Source organism: Diadema antillarum, unplaced genomic scaffold (genome assembly GCF_040938485.1).
Source record: "Diadema antillarum isolate AM-2024a unplaced genomic scaffold, OU_Dant_1.0 seq00001157_RagTag, whole genome shotgun sequence".
Classification (NCBI taxonomy): domain Eukaryota; kingdom Metazoa; phylum Echinodermata; class Echinoidea; order Diadematoida; family Diadematidae; genus Diadema; species Diadema antillarum.
In genome coordinates, this window is record NW_027271967.1 from 399341 (window position 1) to 415098 (window position 15758).

Genomic DNA, 15758 nt, shown 5'->3' on the forward strand with positions numbered 1-15758 from the left:
AAGGGGAAGGCTAGTAACTGATCAGTGGAAATGCTGGGAGATGATTGTTCCAATCCTTATGGGATTCATTCAAGAGTTCATTGTATATCTATTGTTGTGTGAAAATGATTTGCTTCAGAACGGTCTCATATTCAAGTAATGTGCAGATTAATGATAGTTCAGCTAAAAAAACTTCTTGTCATTTTTTGCTGATTAAATCTTACTATTCCAATAAAGATAGAGTGACGGCCTTATAGATAACGATTTAAACTAACAAACTGCATGAGGAATTTAAACAGTACTCTAAATTAGTACGCGCGAGTTAGCCGAAATTTGTATATTTCCACACCGGCGTCATCATTACGTTTTGTTCTTATCTCTTTTTTTTTTCTTTCTTTTTTTGATGAATTTTGGCGAGCGAGCGCAGCGAGCTAGCCGAAAATTTTTGTATTTTAGCTTACAAAACATGGAATTCTTATCATTTTTTGCTTATTAAAACTTACAATTCTAATCAAGCTATAGTAACGACCTTATAGATAACGATTTATTCCAACAAACTGAGAACTTATGTGTATGCTAGTAGGTCCTACTCTAAATTAGTACGAGCGAGTGAGCCGAAATTTGTATATTTCCGAGTCATCATTACGTTTTGTTCTTATCTCTTTTATTTTTTTTTTGCGCCGCCCCCATGTATGTTCGAAACCGTTGGCGTCCTCTCTTGATCCAATCGGCGATCGCTTCAGAACGAATGAAATTGCAGCCGCTGCTCCGTGTAACATTTTTCCTGCTTATAATATAAAATGAGATGTTGGAACACAATAGACATTGTCATTTTGTGCGCGTCATCGTCACGTTTAGTTGTTATCTTCTTCCTCTTTTTTTTTTTTGATAAATTTGGCGAGCGAGCGTAGCGAGCGAGCCGAAATTTTTTGTATTCTTACATAACATTGAATTCTTGTCATTTTTTGCTTATTTAATCTTACAATCCTAATCAAGATATAGTGACGGCCTTATAGATAACGATTTATACCAACAAACTGTGGACTTGAAAAAAATACTCTAGATTGTACGAGCGAGTGAGCCGAAATTTGCATATTTCTGCGTCGTCATTACGTATTGTTCTTATCTTGCTTGATTTTTTTTTTGCGGCCCCCCCCCCCTTATGTTCGAAACCGTTGGCGCCTTCTTTTGATCCAATTGGCGATCGCTTCAGAACGAAAGAAATTGCAGCCGCTGCTCCGTGAAACATTTTACCTGCTAAACATACACTAAAGTGACATTTCTTTTTCAAAATCAAATGGAATATAAAACTTGTATGAAATATGGAATATGGAACATGAATAAAAACATAGTTACAAAATGTTGCCATTTCGTTACAAAATAATCATTTCATCAACGAAATGCTCCATGCGACACTTGGTGCTCCATGGTTTTTGTCCATGGTTTAAACCATGGTTTCATTAAATTGTAACACCTTCGTGAATTCGGGCCATGTGGTTCTACTACAGCGCAACTCAGTGTGGCACTGTTGCATCTTCGATTGACTCGAAGCCCTCGTAGATGGCGCTACACGTTACCATCCTCAATAGTCAAATTTTGCAGCCATTTCGCCTTGATATTACCACAATGAGTTATTCACCTCACCTCTCCCTGCCCTTTCTTTTGAAAGTGAATAAGAACACCAGCTAGATTGGCTTGTTTAATGTACTACTAGTATGTGATTTTCAAGAGTGACAGAATTCTGCTCTTGTGCTCTCATTCCACAGTGTTATAAGAAGTATGTGGATACAGATGCACTATTAAAACAGCTGTTCGGTAGTATTATAATATTCAGCCCATCGTGTAACACCACTGCCATGACTACCTCGATATGAAAATAATACATATGTCACATTATTTTGTAAGTAGTCACTCTTTCATTTCTACAGTTTGTTTATATTCCATAGCTTGGACCTCTCTTTCTCATTTACTGCAAACCTGTGTCGGCGAGGGGGGGGGGGGGGGGGGGGGGAATAGGGGGCGTTTATAAAGGAGGCAATTAAACGAAATTTTCCATACAACTTCCTTCATCAAAAGACTTCACTGCACAATCAATTCTCATAATTATGTGCGTGTATGCGTTGTTTGAAAATTTTACACTTACACACATTCTTGGGTTCGTTATCTGATCTGCAACAATACAATACCATTGTTTTATGACCCTTAAGTATAAACGCCGCTACCTGTTCTGATATAATCGTGTAATCTAAGACATTATGATATGCTTAGTATCTAACTGATAATTTAAACGCTCCCCCCCCCCTCCCCGTTAGAAGTATGTTCACCTACGTGTACTTCGCAACCTCACCATTTAGGCCCCAAGATATCGCACGTGCTTGTTGTACTGTGGTGTGTTCATACGGGGTTCTCATAGTAATGACGAACTCGCACCCTCTGCGCCCATTACTACCTTGGAATCTAGTACACCTGAACAGAGAATAGACGTCAAAACGAGTCAGAAAAGATCGGTCAAAACGAAAGAAGACGTGGTCAAAAAACACAGGAAGAAAAAAAAATCACACTTTGAAAGACAATCTGGACAGCGCAGTCTCTACGTGATTTGAAGGTTCTATTTTTGTCTTCACATACAGCCTCCATTATTTTGAAGTGTTTCAACCGCTTTTGCCTACCTTTATCTCCTGTCTATTTGTAGTCTGGAGAAAATTAGATTAAAGTTTATATTAGTTATCATTATCATCTAATTGGTTATCAATAAATTAATAGCGTAAGTAATCATCACCATCTGTTATGTATCATGATATTATAATCACTACAATAGTTATCATCATTATCATCATCATCACAGACTTTGCTTACATAACATTATCCTTTATCAGAGGAATATCGAAATCAGAGGAAAAAGGAAATCAATGTTCTTGACGACTCGACTGCCAATCAAAAATGATGGATGTATCTCAAATTCAAAACTTTCTGTGTAATTTGATGTCAATAAAGAAAGTTAGATGTACATCTAGGTTTGAATACGTGGTTGCACTCAATATCATCGGTCCGAAAAAAATGATGTGAAACTTTAGAATTCTATAACCCTAATTAGTATTTTATACCAAATTGTGAGACGTGTACCCTTTTGACTATTCTGTTTGCTTAATTGTAATTGTAGTCATTATAAACTTTAAACCCGACGCGAGAATCGCTGGATGTCCACCTTTGCACCCGTGATGAACTATATTCCGCGCTATATATATTTTTTAATGTTTGTATCTTTGTAATCGCTTGAGACAAATGTGAAATTTGTTCGACAAAAAATACACTGTTTTACATAGAGAGAAACACAGAGAGAGAGAGAGAGAGAGAGAGAGAAAGAGAGAGAGAGAGGGAGAGCGAGGGAGAGTTTGACGCAGAACCTATGTGATCGTGCATCACAACACTAACAAAAAGTCGTATAAATACGCCTAAATTAAGATTTTACGTGAGAATTTAAAATAGGTGAGATGGGTGAAACTAAAAATTTTAATTTTTACGTATGTCCTGAAAGAGTAATTCTTCTCTTACGTAATTCTTAAGTTTGGAATCATAAAACGAATAGGAAGTTGTGTTTTTTGCAGTTTTTCTAGAACTTTTTTTGGGGGGTAAAAATGTGATTAGGTATGCGTCAGGCTCTCCGTTTAATTTCCTAGAAATCCTTTACGTGCTCTTAACTTGCAACTCTAATAACTTGAGATAATGTTGCTGCTTTGAAAGTTATTATTGGTCATAATTAGAATGTATTACTAGAGTGTGAAAAATTTCAGCTTATTCTAATAATCCCTCCATTTCGGTTCCTGGAGTCTTACATCCTTTTTTTTTTTGTTCCATTCATTGCAAAGAGCGCTGCTCGGTCATGTTCGTTGAGATTAGCATTTGAATTGACCCTAAACGTCAAAGTTTCCTTTCTCAGTAAACACTTTCAAGGTGTGTACTTTTTCCCCATTATTTGGAAAGGTTAGGAAAGTTCATTTGTCTTGAGTTATACATCATTTTAAGGCTTGGAATCTGCGCTTTCAGAAACTGCCCTTCACTAAAATCCATATGTGAGGCGACTCTTTCGTGGTTTTGTGATGCAAGGTCACATATTATTCAAACCACATACACTGTACTTTATCCTGGAACATTCGTAGACTTTTCGAATACTTAATTCCTTTGGTTCATTATCTATCCATCGTTGACAATAGAACAGGCAGACTGAAACACGCACGCACAGACACACTCGCACACACAAAAAATTCACCCTGTGTTGATGCATGCCCTATGAGGGTCATCATTTTGAAAACAACGTGAATGCAAACGCACGCATATGACTGAGGGGCAAGTATGGGCCCACGCTGACTAATTCAGTAACCCCATTCCCAGCTTCCCGTCTGTCGATGCCGCATGAACATGTCGGATTAACTGTAAAGTTAGATAAAGTTGTCACCAACAACAATAACTAAAACAACAACGTCGATGGACGGATGGGCTGTTGTAAAGATGGGTGGGGCATCAACGTGTGGACGCCTCTAACCCTTTTGCGGCCATGTGGGGGCACAGGTTTTACCAACTCCAAATCACACTCAAGCTTCGGTGCAAATCGATGTGCCTCAATCAGGGCATTATCGATCAGGTCTAGAGAGTGAACACGTGACTCATTCCGGGCATAAATAATTTCCACCCTATCGGTTCTAGCCCATTTATGTCTTAGATAGAAAATGAATGAAATGTCATGTTCGATTCTTGGAATAAGGGCGCATTCATGATTTTCTGTCAGCTGTAAAGGATGCAGCAGTCAAGGACATTTTGTTTTTCATTAAAGATTCAGAGCACACATAAACATAATATCACACCTATTTCAAAAACAAAAAAAATCTGAGAAAAGATTTTCCCGTGTCGACGAAAGGACAATATTTCGTGCAATATCTTTTGTTGAATTGGCGCTCTGTGCAACGTATAGATCGGAATATCGCAGACCACAGTATGCACTCAGTCTAATACATGCATTATAGCAAGGAGGTATAATATTACTCCTTGTTGATAGTTTGCATTTTATACTAACTCTATACGTGCGTGTTGTGGCCGATGTTTTGAAGAGCTATAAATATAATATTTTTGTGATCGTCGAGCTGTTCGAAATTTCACTGTTTACAATACGTAAACGTTTCCAAAGTACGCGACTCATAAGTTGAATGCAAGTTCCGTCAGTACCAAATCGGTTGAATGAAAATTCACATGCAATAACAATTCATGTATCTTGAAGAGGGAAGGGGGGGGGGGCAACCAAAAGCAGCGCTTTTACGCCTGACAACACTGTTCAATTACATATAACAAGATAGTGCAGGAATGACAAGCGCATTGTATATGAAAAAATGACAGCCCTGCTAACAGTGTGACTGATTATTAAAAAACAAACAAACAAACAAACAAACAAACAAACAAACAAAAACTGAATCATAAGTGATCAAACCCATTCAAATAACCCTTTCCTGAGTCATCTTTGTTTATATTTATCTTAATTTTTTTTTGGCTAATATTCATAAGATCCAGCACCAAAGTATTGAAATCCACCATTGGAAGTTATCGGAAACTTATAGATTTCAAACCTCACACGGAATTCTGACGATGAATTTTGTGCGCACTAGCATGGTTACGTAGTGGTAGTAGTCCCACATGTGGTAATTGCTGTCTGCTCGTCAGAACTGTCCCAATTTCTCAGTCACGAACAAATCAACAATGCATGTCGTCTGTCAAAGTGGAATACACCGCATAATTGATTGAATTCATTTTTCTGCCATGCACAGATGAAAATATGACAATTGTCTGACACAGGACAAACCGAGGGGAACAGGCCGAAATAGTTTTGTAGACCATCGCGCTTTTCGACCGTCGTCTGTGCGAAATCGCTCTCATCCTGAAGCAAATTTGCTCTTTAAACGCATTGATTCCGCGGACCCGAAAATTTAGACGCAATATTAAAGTATTCAACGTACCCGCACAAAAAAAAAAAACCGTGTAAAACACACACACACACACACACGCACACACACACACACACACACACACACACATACACACACACACAAAACAACAACAATGAAAATCACGCCAAGATAACGCACAAATCCCGCAAACCCCGTTGTTACTATTAATCTTATTTTTCTCTTCACAGAAATCACAGTCATACTACGTAGATAATCATTCGTATATTTTAAAGAAAAACAAATAAACGAAAGTCCTCCGAAGTGTGGAGGTCACCTTTAAACTTTGAGGTAAGGGAATGACCGCAATTCATCACGTTGTACCGGAGGCACCCAATGGTTTTTCTCGCTATTTATCATATCGACTGAATGTGGTTTTGATCAATATCAAGCCAGAAGGCAATAGACCTGATTTGAACCCCTTCAATCATGATTCGCGCACGATTTTGCTGACACGTCACTTTCTCTCCCTCCCTCTCTGTTTTTTCTTCAACTGAAGTGTACTTATTCAGGGGGCGGAGAGATATCTCTAAAGTCACTCGCTGCTTTGACGGAAAATTTACCACAGAAAATGGCACTAGATGACGTCAATGAGGCATAATCAATTCGACTGCTTTTTGTCGCTGTCTATATAGTGGACGGCTCTCATGTGATTGACTATGATGGCTACAGCTGTTGTATGTCTGTACAACTCAAGATTGCATTAATGTTATTCATCATCGGTTGCCAAACGATCAAGCTTTGTGCTTATTCTTGGCAATCGTTCTGTATGCGAATTAAGATGTAACGCATGTAATGATATTACAGATGTGTATGTATACATGATTGACGATAAATTGTTTAAAATAATCATATAGGCCTACTGTTATTTTATACAATGTTAATGAAATTGCAGAGAATTCTAAAGTGTACTGATAAAGAAAATGACACACAGAGAATGAATCAAATCAAATCAAATAAAATCAAATTATATCAAATCAAATCAAATCAAATCAAATCAAATCAAATCAAATCAAATTGACGATTTCTCCGAGATATAGTACTCCCCCTATATAACACGAGAACATGTCAAACTCAATTCCAGTTCTAAAGCGAATCGTTTGACAACAACTGAGAAGAGCCAATTGATGATTATAAAGAGTACCAAAACTTCTTCAGGTGGCATGCACATCCGACAAACATCTTTTTTAAAGATTTATTTATTCTTATATTTAGATAATGCCTAACGAAAGGACTCAAATTCTCTGAGTCATGGGAAATGACAAAAGTAAATGTAAAACAATTTCATACAGGAACTCCGTTGGTATACTTGAATAGAATAGAGCCCGTGAAAGCTTTGATATCACGTGTGGATATCGTGCGTGAATTATGAATAACTTGAGGCTGGATGTAAGCTTGTGAAACATGAATACTTTATAGCGTATGTTGTGTGCTCTCAGCATCTTTGAGAAATTTGCGGTGCACATTTCTCGTGTGGCGTGTGATCATATAACACGAAATCTATGCCACATACAAGAGCATCACGCCGCTGTCATTTCTCGGAGTTACACAGTTTATGTTGGAGGAGAGGAAGAGAGGATGAATAATTATTCAGGAGAATGAAGAGAAAGAGGATGCGGAGGAGAAGGAGGAAGCGGAAAAGAAGGACAAAGAGAAGGAAAAGAATGAGAAGGAAGAGGAAGAGGAGAAGGAGGAGGAGGAAAGGGAAGAGGAGGAGGAAGAGGAAAGGAAGAACGAGAAGAAGAAAGATGAGAAAGAGGCTGTGATGCCCCTGAAAAGATAAACAGTTTCAGCGTAGGAAATTTCTAAAGTTGTCTTAGTTGTTTCGAGGGTTTTTTAATCTCTTTTCTTGCACCAGGAGCATAAATTAAGAAAAAAAAAACCCCCACAGCAACTTGATGGTTGAGGATTAGAAGTGACAGCACACGTCGTTCATCTTTATTTGTTTTCTAAGAGTGTCTCTATGTATGTATACATGTATGGATGCAGATATTCCTATGTGTACGCCCACATGCCAACAAGAAGAATTTCCTAAATGGACAATAAATGAATCTGAATCTGAATCTAAATCTCATTACACATAGCTTCTTAAGCTTATCAGGTGCAGTCATCAATCAGCTGCACTCATACTGCAATTAAATCCTGTTCATGAGAATCTTTTATAGTCACACATCCTTTCCCCACACGCAATATTTGCAATAAGTAATCCCACTTTAAAAAAAAAAACGAAAAAAAAAAACTCAGCCCTACATACATACAGAGGTGGGGGGGGGGGGGTGAGAGCGCCACTATGTATATCGACGATTGATCGCGATAATGTGGGGAAAAAACTGGTGTGATGAGTTTCACGTTTCATTCTTATCTTATCTGTAAGTACTTTCTTAAGTCATTGAACAAAGACATCCGTATGTACGCAGAGCAATCCGTCCTAGTAACAGTTATCATTGTGTACAATGGCGGCAACTATTTTTTGCAATCGATGCTGTACAGAGAAATTTATATCGTAGATTGCGCCAATATACCGATGTTTACAAGATACCATGTGCTTAGTATAACAAGAGTAGTACTGTCATACTGCTACAAGAACTAGAAAAATAGAGTGACATTTTTGTACAGGGAATGTTTGAGAGAAAAGATCAAGTGAAATAATTAATATTTTAAAGGGATGGTACAGTTTCGATTGCGATAAGGCTTGAGAGATTGAGGTTTCCAACGTTTTTTTGATGATGGATTTTTTTTTTTAGATAATGAGTAACTTGTTATGAAAATCGGTTTTGAAATGACTGAGATATCCAAAACAGAGCGATTCCAGTAAAAGGTAGAACCCACCTTTTATTAGGATCGCTTTGTTTTATTCTGTTTTTGGAAATCTCAGCCATTTCAGAACCGATTATGCTCTTTAACATTTCATAAAATGGTTATAAGTATCTCGCAAAGAAAGCTGAATCCTGACCTCAACCAACACTTTACCATCCCTTTAAGGCTGTGGACGTTTGGAGAAAAGTATTAAATGAATAATAATTTGAGATAGAATGTATTGAGTGCTCGAACAGGGAAGTTTATCATACAAGCACATGACAGCGCCAAAATTCCCTGTTATACTATTGTGAGGTGATTTGAATGCAATTTCTGTTTTGCACAATATGTCGTATATCGTGTATTAGCACATACAAAATTACTGAACATTCTTATTACTCTCTCATCACACACATGTACTGGCAAACACTGACACTGATTTATTTACAATCTTGCATGAAAACGAATATATTGACCTCAATAGATCTATAAAACATAATTATTCTGTACTCAGAAATATACAAATCTTACATCATCTCTGATACACAGATATCATTTGAATAACTTTTCTCAGCGACACCAGACTGTAACCAAAACCAAGGAGGCTAGTGTGTGGTATCTCCTTGCGATAGATATGAGAATTCATGTGTACACAGTATTACTGGAATTATGCCATGCATGTATAGTGGTCAAAACTCGGTTTTTCTTAATAAAGAGAGGGTAAGGATCAACTCTTGCGCAATGTGTGTATTCTGAGATGACATGTTTTGCACACTATTGACCCGTCATGAATAAAATGGATGCCAGGTAATATTTAATATGCAATATAACTCGTAATGTAATATGATACATGTATGTACTAAGTAATATACGATATTTGCAGGAGCCTTTGAAAGATCAGAGATTCCACTGAAAAGCCTACTTGTGATATTTTTTTTTTCATTTCATTTCATTTTTTTTAATTCTACATTGTTGTCTTGAGACGAACTTTTCAGTTGAGTGTTCTTTGTTATCATTAAAATGATTATTTTCATTCTCAAAATCATCATTCATGTCTGTAGTTCATACTATAGCAGATTCATGTAGTCTTTTTGCAGAGAAATTCAATTGTTACATTTCAGCCACGGGAAGAAGATTATTATAATGCATCTAGCTTTGAGCGGACTGTCACAATAGTGTGCAGAGAGACATGTAACGACTACTTTAATTGTAATAGATCAAGATCTAGTAGGGTTTCTGCTCGAGCTCTTGAATGAGTACAAAGAGACAAGGTACAAAGAGACAAGGTGAATGCTTTCCCTTTGTCTCTGCCTGTCTGACTGTCTGTTTTTCTCTCTGTCGTTTATGTATAATTATATATCTATATATATATATATATATATATATATACATATATATGTATATATATACATATATATGTATATATATACATATATGTATATATATATATATATATATATATATATATATATATATATATGGTTTGATTTAGATCTTTTGTCACACCATGGGCACTGATGAAGAGTGTGACCTTGCCTTTCAGTATTTGAGAGCTATGCTCCGTTTTTAAGATCTTCAGGATCTATGATTTATTTTTTGACGGCGTTCTCCTTCTACTAATTGTTTTACTATATATATATATATATATATATATATATATATATATACTAGTATATAACTGTGAGTGTTTTATAGATTCATGATCATACTGTATTGTAATGATGAAAAACACTTATTATGCGCCATGACTATCACTCGAGTCTTACTATTCCGAAGCACAAGGTGGCACATAACATAGCATATACAAACGTGCTCTAGAATATACACATACATTTATGTATATTATCATTGAGATGGTGATTGAAATCGCGTGATGCATGATGATGATGGTTCGATACCACTGGATGGTACATTGTATGTTAAAAAGGATTCTTCCTTCTCCCTCGTGTTATTGAGAATGATATTGATCTCATCAGCCTTACAATGTATTTTTAGTCTCGCAATATTTATGTGCTGCACTACAATTAGATTATAATTATTATATACATGAACGTGCATTGATTACACAGTCCAATGATAGTCGACAGGTTGGTCGATCGCACGTTTCACTGAACAGCAACGTATCATTTTTTAAAATGAATTTTATACATTCACGCGTCGCCATACGATTTCCACCTACAGCTGTATGAAGCAAATACACGCAGAATTATTCCATGCCAATGGGCTGCTAGACGGCAATGACTGTAGCCTTCTTTAAAAAAAAAAGAAAAAGAAAGAAATCGTGCGGGAACTTTATTTGGATGGAAATATTCCAATGCAAAGCACGTATTACATTACAGTTGTGCTCTTATCTAAGGTGAATGTTTTAGAAATAAAGAAGTCTTATATTCGTACGCACACAATTTGCATAGTGACCAAGCACGGGAACTGACCTAAGAGTATTTCATTTCGACAAAAAATTCTCACCAGACTCAGCCACAAAGTATATGTGGTCGTTCACCAAATTACCTTGGCAACCGTGACGTCAAAGCATGTGAGAGACAGAGAGAGAAAAGAGAAATGCAATTGAAATAGACATGCGAGCTAATAGGGAATATTACCTTCATCTTCTGGTAATAAACAATGAGGCTTCAATGCAGCGTTCATACATAAGATTACTCTCTAGACTGACTCTAGTTGATTGGGTGTATGGTGTAACCCCCCCCCCCCCAAAGTCTATAAACGATACGCACTCTCATTGATCTTGGGTGGGGCAAGGTCTGTGACGTCACCAGTCTGAATACGTGTCTTACGCCTCATTTGCGTTGGTCATAATGCGTTGGTTGATGAAGAACAGGGTTTTCAATAAGCAGATAAGAATCTCATCAAATTTCACACAGCGTATTTACCAGACTCAAATAAACAAGCATATAGCTAGTATTACGTCTTCAGTCTAACATGACGATGTCGTGTGGCTGCCTTTTTCTAAATGTATTTTAATTAGCATAGCCTCTCTCTGTAATTCTGACACTGATTCATTAACCCACAGTATTATAAAGGTAAATCATGATCTGGTGTTCCACGAATCATATCTATATAGGGATAGAGAGCATTCATATCTGCGAGCTAGACTTCAAGGTTATATCGGGGGAAAAGTGATGTCTCATACTGCGAATAAACTGCACTATGACTATGGGATAAAAGCGTTGTAAAAGACGATGATGATTGGCTTTAACGAAGCAATGTGCGGTCTATGCACCAAGACCATAACAAACAATGGCAGAACACTCAGTAACAGGAAATGCAACAACAAAATATCACTAACGCCAACATGGCTTTGTTACTTGACCACCACATTGTCCTGTATACAGGCAATATTTCCCTACTATTCTATGTACCGGAAAATATTAATTTGCGTCATAGCGATGATACTAATGACAATAGAAATGAGGCAATACCTTAACTTATCGATAACGAATATTGTGTATTCCAGGGTCACAAAGTATCACGAGCATTTTTTTTCTCTCTCTCATTGCTGTCATCTTTGTCATTATTCGCGCCTGACAAGAGCTAGAACTCCGTCACTGATACTCCGTTTTGTGTGAGTAACATTCACCTCCGAAGAACAGAGGGCAATGGTTCGAGTGTGTGTGTGTGGGGGGGGGGGGGGGGGAGGAATGTCGCATATACGATTTACGAATTTATAATCCTAAATCAATTTTTACTCGCGTCGTATCCAAGATTGATATCTAATGTTGAACGTGCCCTTAGGGACATGATAAGATAGGTTGATAATGGTAAGTTTCTAATCCCCATACTCTCCTGGGTATCTTATGCTGTTCTCACGCAACTCGAAATATTCGATCAATACTTCATTTGTTGTTACACAAATGGTTTACTAGATCTTAAGTGAATATCACGGAAATGCAAGTATTCACTTTTATTTATTTATTCATTTATTTGTTTATCTATTTTCATTTTCAACAAAGAATATATCAAGTAAAAAAGCAATATACATATTCTACGTAATGCTATATCGAAGTCGTTATGATTATAAACAAATAGATTGAGAAGCCTAGATGTACATATTCATCATGAATGTTGAAAATGTTGAAAGTATTTCCAGTTGCAAACATGACAAATTACTTTTGAATAATATTGATAGATTAAAAATTCAAAATAAAAAGAATACAAGATATAAAAATTCACATTAACTTAGGTAAAAACTTGTACATGTACCGTAATATTCTGTAATGGATTTTCAACTTGAACTCAAACTTTAGAAAATGCAGACATTCAGCGATCACTCTTAAAGACAAAGTTCTTCGCTATCTTCATCAGATCCTGCATATCATCCAACCCTCCCCCGCCCCCCCCCCCCCCCCCAAAAAAAAAAGAAAAAAAGAAGAAGAAGAAGACAAAATTGTTTTAAGGCACTTCATGACATTCAGCACTGTTTGAGATTTAGGCATCCGTCCAAGAATGTCCAGTGAGCCTACACAGAATGGTAATGTGATTCTACTGACCTACTTTTTATAGCTTCCTTCAGACGTCACTGGCTGCTCCAGGCTCGTGCATTGTTAACATGGCAAATCAAATGAACCCAGAAATCACTAATAGTTCACTCATTCATGATGACTACGGCTCATTCATTGTATTAGGCATCCGCAAGGACGGCTGAGGGTAAATGCTCGTTGTTTGTTTGGTGTTTTTCTTTTCCGTAGCCTCACTTTGATAGGAGACTATAAGGGAATACATCTTTTAGGGCCATATACCAATGGAGTCGGAACGTTCCATATTATATTTTGAACATCTAATCTTCAGACTCTCTGAAGAGATCTTTGTTCATGTATAATAATGCATGATTCATGCACAATGTAACAGCTATGATAAAAACTTTCAAGATGTCTTCATTGTATATAGAACCCCTTTCAGTTCACTTTACATGGAGGAACTTCGTCTATCACTCATAGAACCATGCCACGTTGCTGTTTTCATTGACATTAGCTTTTTTTTTTCAGTCCGTGCTGAAATCAGTTGTACCTGATTTCAAATAATTTGAGTGAATGTCCTGCGCGATGGATCGCAATGAAAATTATTCAGTGACATAAAACACAACTAGTGTATTATCGTTCGTGTATGGGATTAACACGGGTCTTTAAAGGACCAGTTATGGACGCAGTATAATTGTAGAAGAGTAAATTATTGACATCAATTTGTAGACTTTATTCTTATTGTCAGTATGGAGTAGGTGCACTGTATGTCAAATTTCGAGCACCCTGACGTCACTACAGTAACGTCCAACCCACCATATCTCTTTTCCTGCTTGTAAAATGTTACCATGTCCATGCCCTTTTTATCAAAACAACAGTTCTTATCTGATTTTCTGCGGGGTTCTGTTTTTTTCTTAATCATATATATGTTTGACCCATCTATCAACTGAACAATATCACAATGATGATATCCGGAAACTGGACACCTGCAGGAGAACGGACGTGAGATCTCTGCATTTTTAGATTTGGAGTTGAAAGAGGATGGGAGATAATGGGGGGTGTATGAGGGGGGGGAGAGAGAGGGCAGAGAGAGAGAGAATGAGAGAGAGAGGAGAGCGAGAGAGAGGGGAAAAATATATACGCATCTACGTAAAACGTGTTTAGTCCACTGCTAAATGTGACAAGTATTTCAGCCCAGATCTGTTTATCACGACTTTGATCCCGCCCTCAATCTCTCTCTCCCCGCTTCTAACGATGACCATCCAGCCGTCTGTCCAAGCCAAAACATCATCTAGTGCGGAAAACATTACCCTTTGATCTGGTGGATTAGGAGTAAAGAGGCGTAAAAGAGGGTCATGATACTACCACGAGCCTTCGTCACCTCTCAAATCCCCCTCTCGCACACCTCAGCGCCAAGCCTCCCTCGCTCGCTGCACACCTAGGACCTCATTTCCCCAGCAAAACGCGTGCGATAAACCGCCTCGTATCCAATTTCCGATAAGACCGATCCCTCATCACTACCACTCGACTGACTCTCAAATTGACAACTCCGGCGCGCGACGCACTTCGCCGGTGCGCAACACACGGCACGATGACGTCACAAGAAGCATACCTCTGTGTTGGAGAATTCCCGCCAGGCCGCAGCGCAGCCCCGTAACACTAATCAATATGGGATACGCTCCCTGCTATCTGTATCTCTCCTTCTCTCTCCTTCTCTGTGTATCTCACTGCTTCCCTTTCTCTCCCTCTCTTCCCCCATCTCCAATCCTCCCCACAGCCCCGCATCCTCATAGTATACAACATAGGAGCAGAGCGTACACATCTTTAAGATCGTAGCATTCAAACTTCCACGACACATCCCTTGCTTTGGAATACGCCGTGAGGAATAGCGGCACTTGCAATCACGTTGGCTGAATAAATGTATTAAATCAAAAGAAAACGCACACACGAGGTGAGATTGCTATGACTGATTGCGTCCGAGAGGCCCGATGTTTTAATGGAGTTTGGAATACGAGGCTTCTGTACTGCTTGCCTACGGAATCTGCCAGGAGGATGTATCTAAGTTAGCGGCCAGGGAAGGGAGGTCTGAACGATTACATGTCGTCTGACACGAAAGAAGGTAAGGTATTTGATCATGTGCTACTCTATCATAAGGCTAAGCCATCAACCTATAGCTTTCCTCCTGCATGCTTGTTCCCTGGGGTCCTATAGTCGTGCGGACATCTTCTCCTCCACAGACAGTCGGGACATAGGAAAACAAGATCTAATTGAAGTGAGTTTGCAATCAACGCGATTTTATTGTCTGACCTGATTACTGCCCATTCATTTTGGACTTTTCAGAAGTCTGCGTTGGATATCAATATTTCTATGCTTTTATTGTGTATCGATTTCTGTGGACCAGTTAACCAGTATTGTCTTGACAACACATAATATATTATTGCCACGGTGACTGCTCCGAGCTTGAAATTACTGATTTATCCCATGTTACTTTTGTAACGTTTTAGTTTATAAATTGAAGTGATTC

General features: G+C 38.0%; 1 long non-coding RNA gene across 1 annotated transcript in view; it reads left to right on the forward strand.

The window, feature by feature from the left end:
• The first annotated feature begins 15000 nt into the window (after positions 1-15000).
• The window catches only part of LOC139744308 (uncharacterized), a 118026-nt gene continuing 117268 nt past the window's right edge, over positions 15001-15758 (forward strand). Inside the window, exon 1 of the long non-coding RNA XR_011711821.1 lies at positions 15001-15353. This is a non-coding gene — a long non-coding RNA (uncharacterized lncRNA). The remainder of the gene's footprint in view (positions 15354-15758) is intronic.